General features: G+C 44.7%; 1 protein-coding gene and 1 long non-coding RNA gene across 2 annotated transcripts in view; one reads left to right on the top strand and one right to left on the bottom strand.

Annotated features, from left to right (window-relative positions):
- The window catches only part of LOC141098747 (catenin alpha-2-like), a 767,899-nt gene that overhangs the window by 377,118 nt on the left and 373,507 nt on the right, over window positions 1–17,274 (top strand). The window lies entirely within an intron of this gene.
- Window positions 6,740–17,274, bottom strand: part of LOC141098748 (uncharacterized) — a 170,441-nt gene continuing 159,906 nt past the window's right edge. The window contains exon 3 of the long non-coding RNA XR_012234346.1: window positions 6,740–6,859. This is a non-coding gene — a long non-coding RNA (uncharacterized lncRNA). The remainder of the gene's footprint in view (window positions 6,860–17,274) is intronic.

Raw genomic sequence — 17,274 nt, 5'->3', positions numbered from 1 at the left:
GGTCCAGCAGCTTCTCGCGCGATCAGCGATAACCAGCGGGGGAGCCAGTCGGAGGTAAGTATCACATGCAGCGATATCGCTAGCAATATCGCTGCAACGTCATAAAATCGGTGACTTTACAGCGATATTGCTAGCGATATCGCAGTGTGTAACGGGGGCTTAACAATTGCTAAAAGAACACCTCTGTGTGAAAACTTTCTCACACAGTGGTGGGTGGTGCCGTAGGGTAGATCACCGGAGCTGATCAGCTGATGAACTCTGGTGAACTCTATCATTGCTATACACTGCTGGAGCAATTACCTCCTGTGTCAGTGTGTGGCCGGCTGTTCTTGAGAGCAGTAACATCAGTGACAGGATCGTCGTGGGACATTATGGATTATTATCTTCTTGGCAGACAGGTGAGGAATATTGTGTTTTATTATTTTATTTTTGTTGCAGGAGACATTGGCTTCAGTGGATTGGACGTTCAGTGAGTATGGTTTAACATACATTCAATGAAGGAATTGTGTTATTATTTCAAATAAAGGACTTTTTTTCTGGGTGTGTGTGCTTTTTGATAATATCACTATGGGGTTAATAATGGAGCATCTTATAGACGCCTCTTCATTACTAACCTTTGGGATTGATGTCACCTGACAATGCAAAGGTGACGTCAACCCCCCCAACTATCACCCCACTTGCCACCGCATCAGGGCAAGTGAGAAGAGTGAGGCTTATAGATGCACCTTTTGGGGGGCAGCTGAGAGCTGATGTTTTTAGTCTGGGAGGGGGCTAGTTTAGCAATATCATCCCTCAGCTGTCTGCCTAGCCTTTTCTGGTTAGATTTTATAGGGAGACCCTATGTGAATTTTGTTCTGGGGTTCCCCTGTCAACTAGCTAGTAAAGGTTAAGCAAACAGCTATGAGCTGATACTGATAGCCTCGGAACCTTTATGGCTATTGTCTCCTTCCCAGAATGTTAGCATCAGCCCTCAGCCATTGGCTTTACCTCTGCTGGTTCTGAAAATTAAGTGGGAGCCCAAGCAATTTTTTTTTCATTTTTTTTTAAATTAATAGTTGCTGTTTGGTTACAGTTTGGTTATAGCCTATGTAGGTTCATTCTGTTTACTCTCCTACATACCCTTGTTACAATATGTGTGTTTGTGTTTACTTACCGGCTTAGTAATGAGGGTTTCTGGCTGACACCTTTTCATTACTAAACCTAGGGCTTGGTGCCAATGACAGCTGCTGACACGAAACCCTAATCCCATTTCCCTAGCACCATACTGCAAAAGAATGAAAAAGAAGGTGTTGAACCAAGAAAATACATCACAATTTTCTTTTTAATATCTTTATTTAGCTAAAAAAAACCTTAATTGCTGTACTAAAACACATGCAAAAATTGGAGCAAAATGCGAGCCTTTGCTTGCAAGAGATGTAAAAATTTCTGCAAGCAAATACTCAGCGTGCGCATATAATCTAAATCTCATTTGAACATAATTATTACTCTTTCCACCTGGAAGACCTCATGAATTTCCCCTTTACACAACTTCATTCTTTGTCAAATTATTCAAGAACAGAATTGCTGAAACATTGCACTAGCAACGTGCCATAAACTGTCCAATAGCTATACCAATGGCTATTTATTTTTTTTCCGGTCATTGCACTGCATGATCCATCACCTTACATTTCAGTACCATGCTCAGTGTTCTGCCAGTGATAAAAGAAAAAAGTCTTCTATATCCTAACATTATATTCCCATCTCCAAGTCTTTCCTTGTGCTGCACCACTTCTCTGGAATGCGCTACCTAAGGCAATTATAATTTATTCTAATTTAAGATAGCCATAAAACTCACTTTTTGGGGGTAAGTTTATCACATTTCCCAATATAATGCCTTTACTTCCCCCCTTCAATATTACTCTTGAGATTCTGATCATTTTATTTAAGACTCTACCCATTCTCATGATGCAGACACTAGCTGGGTGATGACATCTATATTTTTCATGTATTAGATTTCTGCTCACTTTCAAAGAATGGAAGTGAGCTTGTTTACATTTATTGGCTAAAAATTTGCTTTTCTAGGCCAAATGTACACGGTTTCTTAAAGATGCCAGCGACCTGAAGAAGGTTTTCCTAGGTGAAGTTGTTGCAGAAATAAAGCTGTTTTTTTTAATTTTTTTAATTGACTTCAGTGGTGTTTTGCCATTGTTTCTTAATTTTTTTTCTCCTATAACTAGCGCGTAGCTCCCTAGCTGATGCCGCCCAAAGAATGAACATGTTATTTCTCTTAATTACTTTATGGTTTCCGAACCCTAAATAGCTAATATACCAATTAGTGCCCTTAGGTTCTTATCTCTCAGAGTATAATTTTAAGCAGCATAGTGATATTTTCTTAAAGCATAACATTTAATTATTATCATAAGATAGAAATAATCCCAGGAATCTAATATACACATTTTTTTCAGAGTATGAGTTTGGCACCTTCAACAGGAGATACCTATCACTATAGGATACTCGTGGCAGGGAAAATATTGTTGGATGTCTTTTTGCCCTTTGTAGACACTGAGGCAGCTTTACTCTTTATGTTTGGGGCAACACAGACCTCATTTACCCTTTTTTTCCCCTTTGCAAGTACACTCCACTGATGACATCTCACTACCTGGAGAGAAATTAATTGGAAGGGACTTCTGGGGCTAATATTATCTGAGCTACATTTGGGTACTGTCCTTCATTCTTGCTACCAGTAGAACCCTATGGAATCTACACTTTTTTATGCGCAATGGCACTTTCCATTTATTCTGTCTTAAGATTAAGACTACATGTTACCTACCAACAAAGCTTCAATATCTATTAATGTAATGGTATAGATAATATTTTTATGTTTGTTTATCCTTGCATTAAAATTAAAATTTACAAACCCTAAAGCAGTTAAAAGAAGTAACATATGTAAGAAAGCACATCGACAGACCCTGGATGGGAGGTATGTGTCCCTGAGGTTAGCCTCAGTGATGTGAATCCTGGACAAAAAGGCTGCAGCAACAACAGATTGATGTGAAGATTTTTTTTAATGGGACTGGATTTTTAGGTCCAGATTTTAGGAGCTGCCAGAAGAGCTGGATGGGACTGGTCGCTCCCATATCTCCACTTTGGGATTTGAAGCGTCTATTTTAAGGTAGCTGAGCTGTCTCATTGTAGGCTGTGTGTGGAATTGGGGCTAGTGAGTAACCAGCAAATGTGAGCAGATGAACCTTGAAGAAGAACCTGAAGTGTTGTCTGCTAAAGACTCTCAGATTGTTTTGCCTTCAGCGTGTTTCTTCTTCTGTCATTTTTGTTTATGCGAGACAACGATTGTATGTTTCATTTAAAGACTAAAAACTTATGATGTTCAATAGACTCTGCCTGCTTGACAAAGAAAAAGTTATGCCTGTGTGGACCCCCAGCCACTATCAAAGAGCATGAATAACCACACATAATATGGAATGTGCACAGCAATGCTATTTTTACATTGCTGTGTATTATATCTAATTTTTTATGCTTTTTTTTCCAATGAATTTTAAGCCTGGTTCAAGGCAGAATATGCCTAAGAACGATGCCGTGTATGTAAAAAGCTGTGACCTCTCTACATACAGGTTTTCATCCTCTGAATCTAAATAACAGCTGCCATTCAAAAACTACAGGCAAAGGTCTTGTCCAACTGGTCATTGGAAAATCAAAAACAGATGTTCGTTTTCTAGGTGTAATATACTTTGGTTGACTGACAGCCTTGCAATGACTTCATCATCAAGACTTGTCCTCTGCCTCATCTTGTCAAAATTATGGCTTCTATGTTTTTGCAACAATCCGAAATTTTGGAAACGTTTAGGATTTGAAACAGACATTCTTAAAATCCATTGGGAAATGATAAGGATTGTATAGCATTGAAAACTTCAGTGGAAACTACTACTTGAAGAAAATTTTCAGGGCACAATGAGGACACGCTGGATGTAGAGCATTGAGATCACGTTTTGTAGGCTGGCAAGAAAAGTGCCGATGATTTCTGGATGATTGGCCAACTTCCCAACTGGAGTCTGGCAGTAAAACCGATACACCTGTGAAACGATAGGATGTTCCCAGCACAAAATCTTCCATTTAGGGCTGAATATTCGGCACACCAGAGATGACTTGGGTATAATATGCTATATAGCGTCTTGGCTTCACAAAATGTTCTGTTGTAATCTGCGTGCACTGATGTTGGAGAATAATTGGCAATCCTGGCGCTGCGTTGTCAGGGAAGATTTATAGTTGGTTCCTTTCATTCTTCACTCCAACAGTGTGCAACTTTTACAAGAAAATGTATCGACATCATTATAATCCCATATTCGGTGTGCGGCATTCCTAAACAGTATGCCCTCCCCCATACAATTGTGGAGACTGTTGCTTTGTCCTCATCTGGATGTAAAAAAAAAGTAATCATAAAAGTCAAAAACAAGATCTGCAAAGTCTGCTATAACAAAAATTGTAACAATGCTCGGGAAATTCTGGTGGTATAGACTTTAGTGGAGGTAACACAATGACTTTTGGATGAACAAGTGTACTATTGAATACCTTTGTAATTTGTCATAATTCCTTCATAGATAGATACATAAATAGATAGATATATACTAATTGAATTTGTGCCAAATTTTTAGAAATTGTCAGAACCAAACAAATTTGAACAACTTGTGAAAACTTTATGAAATTTGCCAAAAATGACCTTCACTGTTTTAAATATTTGCCAATTGTGAGTAGCTAATATCCACCGAAGGAATGTTCGACTGATGCCAGTTCGGCGCGCTGAATTTGCAGAATAGGCAAAACAAAAATTGGAACAAGACCCTCAGTTTACACAGAACATTATGTTCTGTGATGAGGCAAACTTTTTTATATGGCTACACCTAAATAAAATGGGAATGGTGACAGTTTTTTCACGTAGGGTGTATTGCATTGAAATCTGCTGCAATGACCCGGGTACTGCGTTCACCAGACATCAACACGATTTCTATCCGCTCCTCACGTGTTAACCTCTGTGACATGTCAATGGCTGCAAACAAAGAGAAACTTGTAAATAACTCATGAAAGAAGAAAGTTACGTTAAAACCAAGCACACCATTGTTTTCTTGTGAAATTCTCAATAAGCGTGATGCGTCACATAACCCTCTTCCCATTGAAAAAAATAAAGTTGGATCCAAAATGGCCGACTTCAAAATGGCCGCCATGGTCATCATCACCCATCTTGGAAAGTTTTCCCCCTCCCATATACTAATGTGCCACAAACAGGAAGATGATCTCACCAACCGTTCCCATTTTATTTAGGTGTATCCATATAAATAGCCCACCCTGTAGAAAGATGCAAAAAACATCTCCATTGTTGTGGATTGTACACTCGCTAAATTGAGCAAATAATACAAGTCGACAAAAATTAAAATGTGTCCTTTTTAAAAAAAAATTAAGAAAAGAACACTACTGCCTGGGCCTTTACCAAAAGGTTGTAACAAGAAAAACTAGGTAAACTCATGTCCCAAAAGCAAGCACCTGCAACAAGCTGTTGCATTCAGGCGGCATGTGTGGGTGTAGGACTGTTAGAAGCGTGGGGAAAAAAACAAAACTTTTTTTAAAAACTCATTCACTTTGGGAGAAACAGTTACATTTCTATAATGTCAATATCATTCTTTTGTCATTGAACAGAAAAATAAAAAAACACCCTGCCTTTATAAGCAAAAAAAATGAAATGGCGGGCCTGCAAGAACACTTTCCATCACAGACGAGCCTTGATTTGAAAATGTTTGTTCAGTACAGAAATTAGCACTGAGGGGACTTAAACTGCCCTCTTTATTTTGTAGTGTATCAAGAATGAAAATAAATTGTGTTATTATGGTTCTGTTACTGCAGTATAACAAGGATCAATCAATTTACAGTCACAGTGACTCTGCAGGTCCAGCACCTCCCCACTATGTGAATTTTTGTAGTTCTACATTTTCTATGTAATTTATCATTGCAGTAGCAGAACACAATCAGATTTAAGCCTTTTCCTATCCCTGTTTGGAAGGAGTTATTCACTCTTACCTCCTAATTCTAGACTGCAAAGCCCTAAAATGGCCTCTGCTTTCCTTGACAGCATCTTTTATAGTGGCTGTGATAATTCCCCCTGATTGTCTATGCTAGACCATATGAAATAGCTGCAAGGTACTACAAGGAAACCCGCGTGACCTTACCTGATTTCATGTTAGTCCGCTATTCTTTCAGCAATATGTGAAATTAAGCAGTGATCCAATAATGGACAATTCCTTTAAATTGTATAGTGCCCAATCCATTCCATGAGTGACTATTTAGCTCATGGTCTTGTCGAGTCCACCAGAGTTGGAGACATTCTTGCTAGTTGGTCTTTCCCCGGGCTTATAGTGGGAGTATTGTATTACTGTATATCAGTATTATTAGTTGTTTGTATAATGCAGCTAGGATGCACAGACTTCTTTCCTTTTCTTAAAACCTGAATTAGAGTCTTTGAAAAGGGCACAGGAGAATATTACGAGGGCTTCTCGGCAAGCTTGAAAGAAAAAAAAAGTTCAATGTTTTGACAGCAAAGATATCCATGCCAGCAAGACGAAAATTCATCACAGGGGGAGTAATTGTTCCTCTGGCTGCGCCTGGTGCTGTCTGCCAGTAACATTTACAGATAATTGTGCATTTATATATTTTACATGTTCCTTGTGCTTGACAAATGATCTTCCTCCTACTTGGCCGTGTGGGGTAAGCGACTTAGCGAATGGTTCCTGGGGATTGTGTCTTTTCTTCTGCCTATTATTGAGCGTAAGCGCAGAGAATACTGTATGTCATCAGGTGATGTAGGAAAATCCATAGTTATCTGTAAAGATGAATGTAAAAGTTGAGGCTGTTAAAAGAATTCTGAATGAATTGCCATAAATAAGTCCTAAATATGTTCTAAGACTGGTTTCACATTTGTGTTTTTTTGCGCTGCGTTTTTGCGCATACGTGCGCATGCGTTCTTCCCCCCTATATTTAACATGGGTGCGCATACGTGCGCATTGGCATGCGCACGTATGCGTTTTTTGTGCACTGCGTTTTTTTATGGTGTGCGTCCTTATTTTCCAGACGCTACATGTTGCATTTTTTGGTCCGCCCAACCACTTTAAAAAAACGCATGGGCACGTATGCGCACGTTTTGCGCAAAAAATGACCATTATGGTCTATGAGTGCGCATACGTGCGCATTGGCATGCGCATGTATGCGGTTTTTTTGTGCATGCGTTTTTTTTAGGTGTCCACTGGTTAGACTAGTTATAAAATTCCCCACCCAAAAAAAATCATGTCTATATAAAGGAGGTGTCTGCCAGCACTGTACAACAACTATAGAGACAGACTGGAGAGCAGAAAGACAGCAAAAAAAAGAACCCATCTTCAATCCCAGCTTCAGCGTCAAGAATGTGAGTATTATTATGTCTAAAAATGTATGCCTATCCTTTTAAATTGTATATGTACTAATGCGTTTTATTATTTTCACATGCAGTATGCCTTAGGAATCTGAATATTCCCCATCCCGGCAGGAACTGGCGCAAGCAGACTGTGAGGTGATTATTTTCGTGTGTTTGGTAAGTATATCTGCTGCTTCTCCAAATCTCTAAACGTTTGTTGTTTTTTTTTCAGACATCGTCATCTTCTGCGGACGCGACAAGTGAGGGCGAACAGCAGGAGCAGCCAAGCCAAGTCCCGGTGGTGATACGGAATGTAAGTATCAAATGATTTGTAATGTTCTTTATTTTTTATCTTCTATATGTCATGATCGAAGGTGGATCTGACAAGTAAATGGACAAAGTGAACTTTTTTCCTTTGGCTTGGTGCCAAAGTGGGTTGATTGCCCCCGGTGGCCATTAGAATTATTACACTTGGTGTCGTTCATTCTAAGCCCCGGTGGTGGTGAGCGGTAGTGCACTTTAGTTTCTTTGGTTTAATGTGCACTTAATTACAAATCAGGTGTGAGGCTCTATAAAAGAGTGTCAGGTGTGTTTGATCACTGTTGGTGATATTGTGAGTTAGTCATTCTCAAGGAAGCCTGGGTGAAAGAAGGAGCTGAATGAGAGTCGTGGGCAGCCCAGCCAGAGGGGTTGCGTCAGCTATGGAGTCAGCATGGAGGGATGGCATGGCGTGGTGGAGTCGCAGTTTATGGTGTAAGCAGGAGGTACTTGCATAGCTTGGTGGAGTGGCGACGATGGTGAGAGTTGCACTCAGCATGCTGGACTTGGTTGCTGAAAACTGGACTAAAGCAAGCTGGACTTTTTGGCAGAAGCTGGACTCATCTTTGGGACTGGGCAGCTTACTGGGCAGCTGCAACTGGTGGTGGACTCTGCTCCAAGGCTGCACTATGGTGATGGATCCGGGTGGAGGAGACGATGCACGCAGGTGGTGGGCTCTGCTGCTAGGAGCGTACGCAACAGAGCAAAGCTAAGTGGTGTTCCCCCTATATTGTCATTTTCCCTTGTGTGTGTTTAGTGCAGTGGTGGGATTAGTTTCCGCACCGACCAATTCCCTAGTGAGGGTTTAGGGTCAGGGCGAGTCAGGGTTTTAAGGTTCCTGTGCGTCGCCCGGTGCGTAACCGGCATAGGCAACGTTAGGAGTGCAGGGACACTGGCTCAGGGGAGTACAGGAGGTCTCCACGTCCCTATTCCCTATCACAGGGCCCACCATTGTTAATGTTACCCAGGTTCCCCTTTATTATTTAAATTCGCCTTACTGGAGGCGAGGTTTCCAAACTATTGTATAAATATGTGTAATACCTAAATTCGCCAGTTGGAGGCGGTGTATCCAGCTGCACGTATTATTATTTAAATTCGCCCAACTGGAGGCGGTGTATCCAGGGTCACATGTGTCATATGGGTTCGCCTTGCGGTACTTGCTGCGTCCAGACACACGTGACCGTGACACTATATTTCCTTTTTTCTGGATCTTTTTTGTAACTTTTTATTCACACAAAATTCAAATATTCTAATGAATGTGTTTTGTCTAGGTTCCACAATGGGATGAAGACGTCTACCTGGATAATGAGCACCTTATCCGCCTGGTCCAGGAGCGTGCCACGTTGTGGGACAGCCGTGACCGGCTGTACAAGGACAATGTGGTGAACCGGCGGCTATGGAATGAGGTGGCCGCAGAGTTGATGGATGGCTGGGACAGTGCCACTTCATTCTCCAAAAAGGAGTTAGTAAGTATTTCCCTGCTCTGTTATGCCGCAGTGACTATTGTCCTTGATGGCACTGTTGGGTTTCGTGCTAGATATATTCCAGCAGGAAACTCATCAGTGTCATCTGGCTCAACAGTCACTGCTTTGGGTATTGTATTGCTGTATTGTGCCGCAGTGACTATTGTCCTTGATGGCACTGTTGGGCTTAGTGCTAGATATATTCTAGCAGGAAACCCAACAGTGTCATCTGACTCAACAGTCACTGCTTTCGGTATTGTATTGCTGTATTGTGCCGCAGTGACTATTGTCCTTGATGGCACTGTAGGGTTTCGTGATAGCATATGTCGTGCATCAAACACAATTGTTACATGCTGTTTGTTTGTTTTTCCATCAGTGGACAAAGTCCGAACACGTTGGCGTTCGATCAAGGACCGCTTCAACAGTGATGTTCGTGCTGAGGGCCAGGTTTGCAGTGGTTCTGCGTCAAGGACAAGAATAAGATACCGATACTATCACGCGTTGCAGTTCCTAAGACTGGTCCTTGCCACCAGATCGTAAGTATTATAATTTTTTGGTTTTTATTTTTATTAATCTGTGTTTTTCTAATCCACAGCTGATGCTTCTTGTAAAGGCATGATAGTAATGATTTTCCTTTCTTCCACAGCACCTGGAGCAGCACCCTGCAACCTGGCGCTGGAGCAGTCCTTCATCGGACGTCCTCTGACCCGTCCCAGCCATCTGACAGCCAGGAAGCATCTTGCAGGTCAGCCACACAGACAGCTGGTGACCAGGAAGCTGGTCCATCAGGTGTTCCCCTGTCCCAGGTCTCTGCCACTGGTTATGCGGGCACTACCCGCCAGCGGCAGAGGGCCTTGGGCATTGGGCCCAAGTAGGTTTAGGAAGGCCAGTTTAAGACAAACACTTATTACCAATGTAGCTGAACCTCTTTCCTCTCCTCCTAGTGTGTCTAGTTCAATTCCCATAACTGGACTCCCTTCCCCCACAAGCTTTGTTGCCCCTTCCCCCAGAACACCATCTTCAACTATAAGCTGTGCATCTTCACTGCACACCCCCAACTTGCAATCATCTGCCCCCAAACGCAGAAAAAAATAAAATTTTTTATAATTTTTGTGGTTAAAAATAAATTTAAATTTCTGGTTCACCATAACAAAGTTTGATTAATGCTTTTGGCGCCGCCTACACACACTGCGCCGTACACATAATGCGCCTTAAACTTTGCAAGGTGTCATAAAAAGTGTTTTGAGTATTGTCTGTTTTTACCATCCTCATTTCACCTATTGTTATACTAGGCAAGGGGGATTATTGATATACCTTGTATTTAACAACATACTCTTGTGTGTTGAACCTACTGATGGGTAAAATACACGTCATATGTTAAATACCAAGGCCTAGTATAATAACTAGAGTTTACCGACTAGGATATGGTTTCAAGAAGCACAAACTGGTGAAACTCGGGCCAAAAAAAAAGGCGAGTTTCGTTCGAAACACTACCACAATGTTAGCTAATGGGAAATAAAAGTCGGAATTGAGCTGATTACATTCATCCACTCAATGCAGACTTTTATTCCCCATTGACTTGCATTGGGGTTGGGTTTTGAACGAATCTCCGACTTTTTTTCCACTAGTTGGACCAGTTTCATTTGAAACAAATTTGGTTTCATGAAACCCGATCCTACCAAAGTCGCTCAACTCTAATCATAACTATTTATCAATCATGGCCTGGTTAATACACATATCATATTTAACCTGCAGCTTTGCTTACGTACCAATATATTTCACGCAGACTAGCGATTCTGCAGTTTAACTCATGTGTATTTACCTGCCCATGTGTGAGAACATCATGAATTCACAGGTATACATGGGAAGTTTTTTATTTTATTGGAGTGTAAAAAACATAGTGCACTCGGTACTGGTATCAAATCAGGTTTTTTATTAACATACACACATGAAAACATTCTTACACCATTTCATCTTGCCAGTGCACCCGTCCTACATCAGAGATAAAGTAGGCCGCAAATTGGTCCCTCATTTGGCCAACTTCAACGGATGACGTGAGAGGGTGCTGAGTGAATTCAGGCAATGGGTTAGGAGCAGCATCATCGAGTTCAAAGGTCGGGTGCTCTTTAGCCATCACAAAATTATGCAGAACCACACACGCCTTCACCACCTCATCGACTGTTTCAAGTTTAAGATTAATGGCTGTGCCGAGAATTCGCCATCTGGAGACAAGAATCCCAAAAGCACACTCGACAGTTCTTCTGGCCCTGGTCAGCCTGTAATTAAATATTTTTTTGGTGTGGTCCAAGTCACGGCTGGAGTAGGGTTTCAGTAGGTTTGCGCACATTTGAAAATAATAATAATAATAAATTTTATTTTTATAGCGCCGACATATTCCGCAGCACTTTACATTTCAGAGGGGATTTGTACAGACAATAGACATTACAGCATAACAATAATCACATACAGTAGATTATAGCAAATACCAAGAGGAAAGAGGGCCCTGCTCAAAGGCCTCATCCCCAACTATTACAAAGGGCAGTGGCGGAGCTTCGGTGTGGGGAAGAGGCCGTGGTATAGGGAAATTAAATTGGTTGCATACAACCTCCGGCTCATGTCTGAGTTTTTAAAAGCCTGTGAGTCATTACCACGGCCAAATGCTCCAATGTCCACTGCTACAAACATACATCTGGCATCCGCAATGGCCATGAGTACTATTGAAAAGTACTTTTTGTAACTATAGTACTAAGATTCAGTTCTTTTGGGCTTGATGATCCGTATGTGTTTACCATCAACAGCTCCCTGTCACGTCGGCGGTGGTAGCCGCCGCCATCCCAGCAGCGGCGGGGCCCGCCGCCGCCTTTACTCACCGGCGCTCGCCACGCCGCACTGTGCCCACCTCCTTCTCGTTCCCCACTGTCCGGCGCATGCCTGCTTCGTGCGGGCGCCTTAGGCCGCGGGTGCGCGCTCTGCAGGTCTCTTAACCCTGCAGCGCCCGCCCAGAAGCCTGAGCGCCAACATGGTGGAGACGCCTGATTATCGTGTGCCTTTCCTTACGGTATCCTGGCCAAGTGTTTAGGGGTTTCCCCTTCTCACTCTCTCTCCTCAGTCCTGTACTCCAGTGCCCAGTCCTGTACTCCGTGTCTCCGTCCTGCACCCCAGTGCCCAGTCCTGTACTCTGTGTCTCCGTCCTGTACTCCAGTGCCCAGTCCTGTACTCCGTGTCTCTGTCCTGTACCCCAGTGCTCAGCCTGTACTCCGTGTCTCCGTCCCGTACTCCCGTCTCTGTGCCTGGTCCTATACTCCGTGTTTCCGTCCTGCTCTCCACTCTGTACTTCCTACTCCCTTCTGCATTCCGTTCTCAGTCCTGTGCCCCTCACTCAGTCCTTTGAGCCGCCCCACTTGGTTCTAGCAGTCGCGGCATCTGTCTTCCGAGGGCCTGCCCCTAACGGCCCCTGTATAGGGGTCGTCACCACCTGGAGCACTCACCCCCAGGAGCTCCAGTGCCGCGATCCAGAGGGTCCACTCTCGGATGTACCTACCTGTCGCCACGGTATGCGTCACAGTATAATCAGGCCATGGACCATGCTAGCGCCTCGGCAGCCACCCAGAAAGAATTGCTCTTTTTGTGTGAAAATCAAACTAGAATAATGTCCTTTATGAAATCCATGGACACCCGCCTTTCCGCCTTACAAACTACTGATCCGGGGAACGCCCCGTTACTAGCGGGACTCCAGCAGGAGCTCGCGCAGCAGCGTGATGCCCAGTCCCATATTCTGAGCTACATGGCATCCGTGGACGACCAACTCCAGTCCCTACAGTCTTCTGCTGCCGCTTCAGCCCTATCTCGGGACCCCCTATCCCATCCGCCACCACGCTTGGGGAAACCTTCCAGGTTTAGTGGCGACCCCAAGTTGTGTCGGGGGTTTTTAAACCAGTGTCGCTTGCACTTTGAGCTCCTGCCTCAGCAATACCCCTCTGATTGGGCCAAGGTAGCTTTCATTGAGTCCTATCTTGAGGGGGAGGCCTTAGCGTGGGTAAAACCCCTGTGGGAGAGAGATGACCCGGTGGTATCAAGCATCCACAACTTCTTGGATACTTTTGGCAGGATATTTGATGAGCCTAGCTGTGTGGCCTCCACCACTGAGTCTCTTTTCAATCTTCGCCAAGGCTCTCTCACTGTAGGACAGTATGCTATCCGCTTCCGGAAACTGTCCTCTCAACTGGGGTGGAATAATGAGGCTTTGGTTGGGGCCTTTTGGAGGGGACTCTCCGGTAAAATAAAGGATGAGCTTGCTGGCCGAGACACTCCTAATAGTCTGGAAGATCTTTTATCCCTAGCTACCCGTATAGATTTACGGTTTCAGGAACGCACCTGGGAGTCAGTTAGGGAGAAGAGATCTTTTAGGCTATACCAAGCGCCCATTCCCCGCTCTCCGGCGTCTTCTAGTAATTCCAGTCCTGAGCCCATGCAAGTAGACCGAGTAAGGTTGTCCGAGCAAGAACGCAGGGAGAGAAGGACGTAGGGCCTATGCCTTTATTGTGGTGGGGCTAATCATTTTGTGTGTACTTGCCCAGTGCGGCCAGGAAACGCCTCCGCCTAGGCCAGGTAAGAGAGGCCTTCCTAGGTGACACTGATTCCTCTCTGCCCCTTACTATTTCGGCTTTAATTGTTTTAGGTCGGGAGCGCAGATCTGTAGAGGAGTATGTGGACTCGGGTGCGGCTGGTAACTTCATCCGGCTCAAAGAAGTGGGCCAGCTCCGAATTCCGGTTGTTACGTTAGAGAATCCACGCTCCATCGCCTTCGTGGATGGCAAACCACTACTTGAACCCATCACCATGGTCACTGTTGAGGTGGAGATACAAGTTGGATCTATTCACCGAGAAAAAAATCGCCTTTTATGTTTTGCCCAGTTTGTCCCACGCCGTGCTCCTCGGCTTACCCTGGCTTCGTCTACATGAGCCCGTTCTAGACTGGCATTCCGGGGAGATCCTCCGCTGGGGACACTTCTGCCATGAACGCTGTCTGTTGCCGGTATCTCGCCCAAGTCCGCAGCAAGCCTCTATCGATCTTCCTGGGCTTCCTACGGCTTACCACTTGCGCCGACGTCTTCAGTAAGAAGGAGGCTGAGACTCTACCGCCGCATCGTGCCTACGACTGCCCAATTGAGCTGTTGCCAGGAGCGATTCCTCCCAGGTGAAGAATTTATCCCCTGTCTCCGGCAGAAACCGCGGCCATGTCTGAATATGTCCAGGAAAACTTGGCTCAGGGTTTTATTCGGAAGTCATCTTCTCCTGCTGGAGCAGGGTTCTTTTTCATCCGGAAGAAAGACGGATCCCTTCGGCCATGTATTGACTACCGAGGCCTGAACAGTATCACGGTCAAAAATAGGTATCCCCTTCCACTGATCCCAGAACTCTTTGACCGCTTGAGAGGGGCCCGGATCTTTACCAAATTGGATCTGCGGGGAGCCTATAACTTGATCCGAATCCGTGCTGGGGATGAATGGAAGACGGCCTTCAATACTCGGGACGACCATTACGAGTATTTGTTTATGCCTTTTGGTCTCTGTAATGCCCCGGCGGTTTTCCAGGAGTTCGTTAATGAGATCTTTTGAGACCTACTCTACTCATGCGTCGTCGTATACCTAGATGACATACTCATCTTTTCACCTGACTTATCCACTCACAGAAGGAGTGTTCGGCTGGTTCTGCAACGTCTACGGGAGAACAGACTCTACGCTAAACTAGAAAAATGTCTGTTCGAGCAAACCTCATTGCCTTTCCTGGGTTATATCATCACGGACTCCGGAGTAAAGATGGACCCCGAAAAATTGTCTGCTGTGCTCAAATGGCCATGTCCGGTTGGAGTAAAAGCCATTCAACGGTTCCTGGGTTTCGCAAACTATTACAGACAATTTGTTCCCTTCTTCTCCTCGGTGACCAAGCCCATCTCTGCTTTGACCCGGAAAGGGACCAAACCAAATGCCTGGACTCCAGAGGCTGAAGAGGCCTTTCTCGCCTTGAAACAGTCCTTTGCTACCACTCCGATTTTACATCGGCCGCTAGTCAATAGGCCCTTCATCCTAGAGGTAGATGCCTCCTCTACTGGTGCGGGAGCGGTCCTTTCTCAGCGGACAACTTCTGGTCAAGTGGTGCCTTGTGGGTACTTCCCTAAATCATTCTCTCCCGCAGAATGCAATTATGCAATTGGAGACCGGTAGAGTTGAGCGACTTTTGTTTTTTTAGGGTCGCGTTTCGTTTCGTGAAACCCGACTTTTCCAAAAGTCGGGTCGAGCAAGATCGTCCGATTATAGGGAAAAGTCGGGGTCGTCCCGAAACACGAAACCCAATGTAAGTCAATGGGGAATAAAAGTCGGCAGTGAGAGGAGGACAGGAAACACACCTACAGTGCCCATTTGAATGCCAAAAGCATCAATTCTTCTTACTTAAGCTTGTCAACCTTAATTAACTTCATAATACAAGTTACGCACTGAAAAATGGGGGTTATTTGGCTAAAGTTGTGGGGGGGTAGGGCTGGCTGCAGGTTTTCATGTGCCCTGGGCGAAAGAGCGCCCCTTTAACACATACCACAACTCATCATGCTCCGATACGGCAGAGAAATAGCGGTATAGTACAATGAAAAATACCTCACTTTTTACATCTCATGACGAGGCCCATCTATTTCTCCATACAGAATCATTGGTCCCATATAATGTTTGAAACAGTATATGATGAGCTCCACATAATGCTACAGTATATGTTGGTCCCCATGGATGAAGCTCCACTGTCTTATGGGCCCAAATAATGCTCCAAACATAATGGGCCCCATTTCTAATGCTCTAGTGTATAATGGGCCCTGTAAATGCTGCTCCAGTGTCTGATGTCCACCTTTGGAATGTTCCAGTGTATGGTGGGCCCCATCTATCATTCTCCAGAGTATAGTGCTCCCCAAAAATTGCTGTCCCAACATTGAAAACAATCAAATAAGTCTCCTCGCTAGGGAATCCCTGTACTTGTCTGGACTCCTCGTCGTCCCCATCTTCCATCTCACTGCACAGTATTTCAACTTTGCAAGTGCTGTGATCCTGGGCAAGCAGGGGGGCCCACCCGTTGGCGACGGCACTGGCACAGGGCCCCTGATAGTACGGTGGTGTGTCTGATGGCGGGTGGGCCGAACCTGCACTTTCATCTGCAGCTTCCTCTTTGTCACCGTGTAAGATGGAACTGTATATGGGAAGGGTAACCTGAGTTTCATCAGGGTCAGATTCAGGTCGTGTAGCGTGCGAGGGGAATGTAGTGGTCTGGGTCAATGTACCAGCAGATTCATCGAGCAGTGGCTGGGCATCAGTGCACTTGTGTCGCCCCCAGGAGTACGGTCGCCACAGTGGCATTACCGTCTTCCTAGGGAGTGTGATGTCATGCTTGGGAGCAACGAAGGATCTCTCTAGCAGGTTAAGGCTGGGTTCACACGTGGCGTTTTTTTCGCGTTTCCGCGGCTGTTTTAACCGTGCGATTTTGCCGCGAAAACGCAAAAAATAAGCATCCCATGCATTCCTATGGGATTCCGCAATGCTGTGCTAATGCTGCGGTTTTTACCGCTGCGGAATCGCTTCGCGGTAAAAACCGCAGCATGCTCATTAATTTGCGGAATCGCGGCGATCCCGCACCCATAGGAATGCATTGTTCCGCTTATTTCCCGCATGTGGCTGTGCACAACATGCGGAAAGTAAGCAGAACAATTGCGGATAGTACCCATGGTCCGGAGGAGAGGAGACTGTCCTCCGGGCTTTGGGTACCATATCCCTGTAAAAAAAAGAATTTAAAAATAAAAAATATTGTTATTCTCACCCTCCGACGTCCCGCGCAGCCTTCCCGCCTCTCTCCACGCTCCCGGTCCCAGTAGTCCTTTGCGAAAATGCCCGCGATGGCGTCCCTTCTCGCGGGATCGCGAAGTCTCGCGGTCATTCGCGCGACGTCATCGCGAATAACCGCAAGACATCGCGATCCCGCGAGAACTGACGTCATCGCGGGCATTTTCGCAAAGGATTACTGGGAACGGATGCG

The sequence above is a fragment of the Dendrobates tinctorius genome, unplaced genomic scaffold, assembly GCF_039654945.1.
Source record: "Dendrobates tinctorius isolate UK_male_01 unplaced genomic scaffold, ASM3965494v1 ptg000095l, whole genome shotgun sequence".
Taxonomy (NCBI): Eukaryota; Metazoa; Chordata; class Amphibia; order Anura; family Dendrobatidae; genus Dendrobates; species Dendrobates tinctorius.
This window is presented reverse-complemented; position numbering and strand designations above follow the sequence as displayed.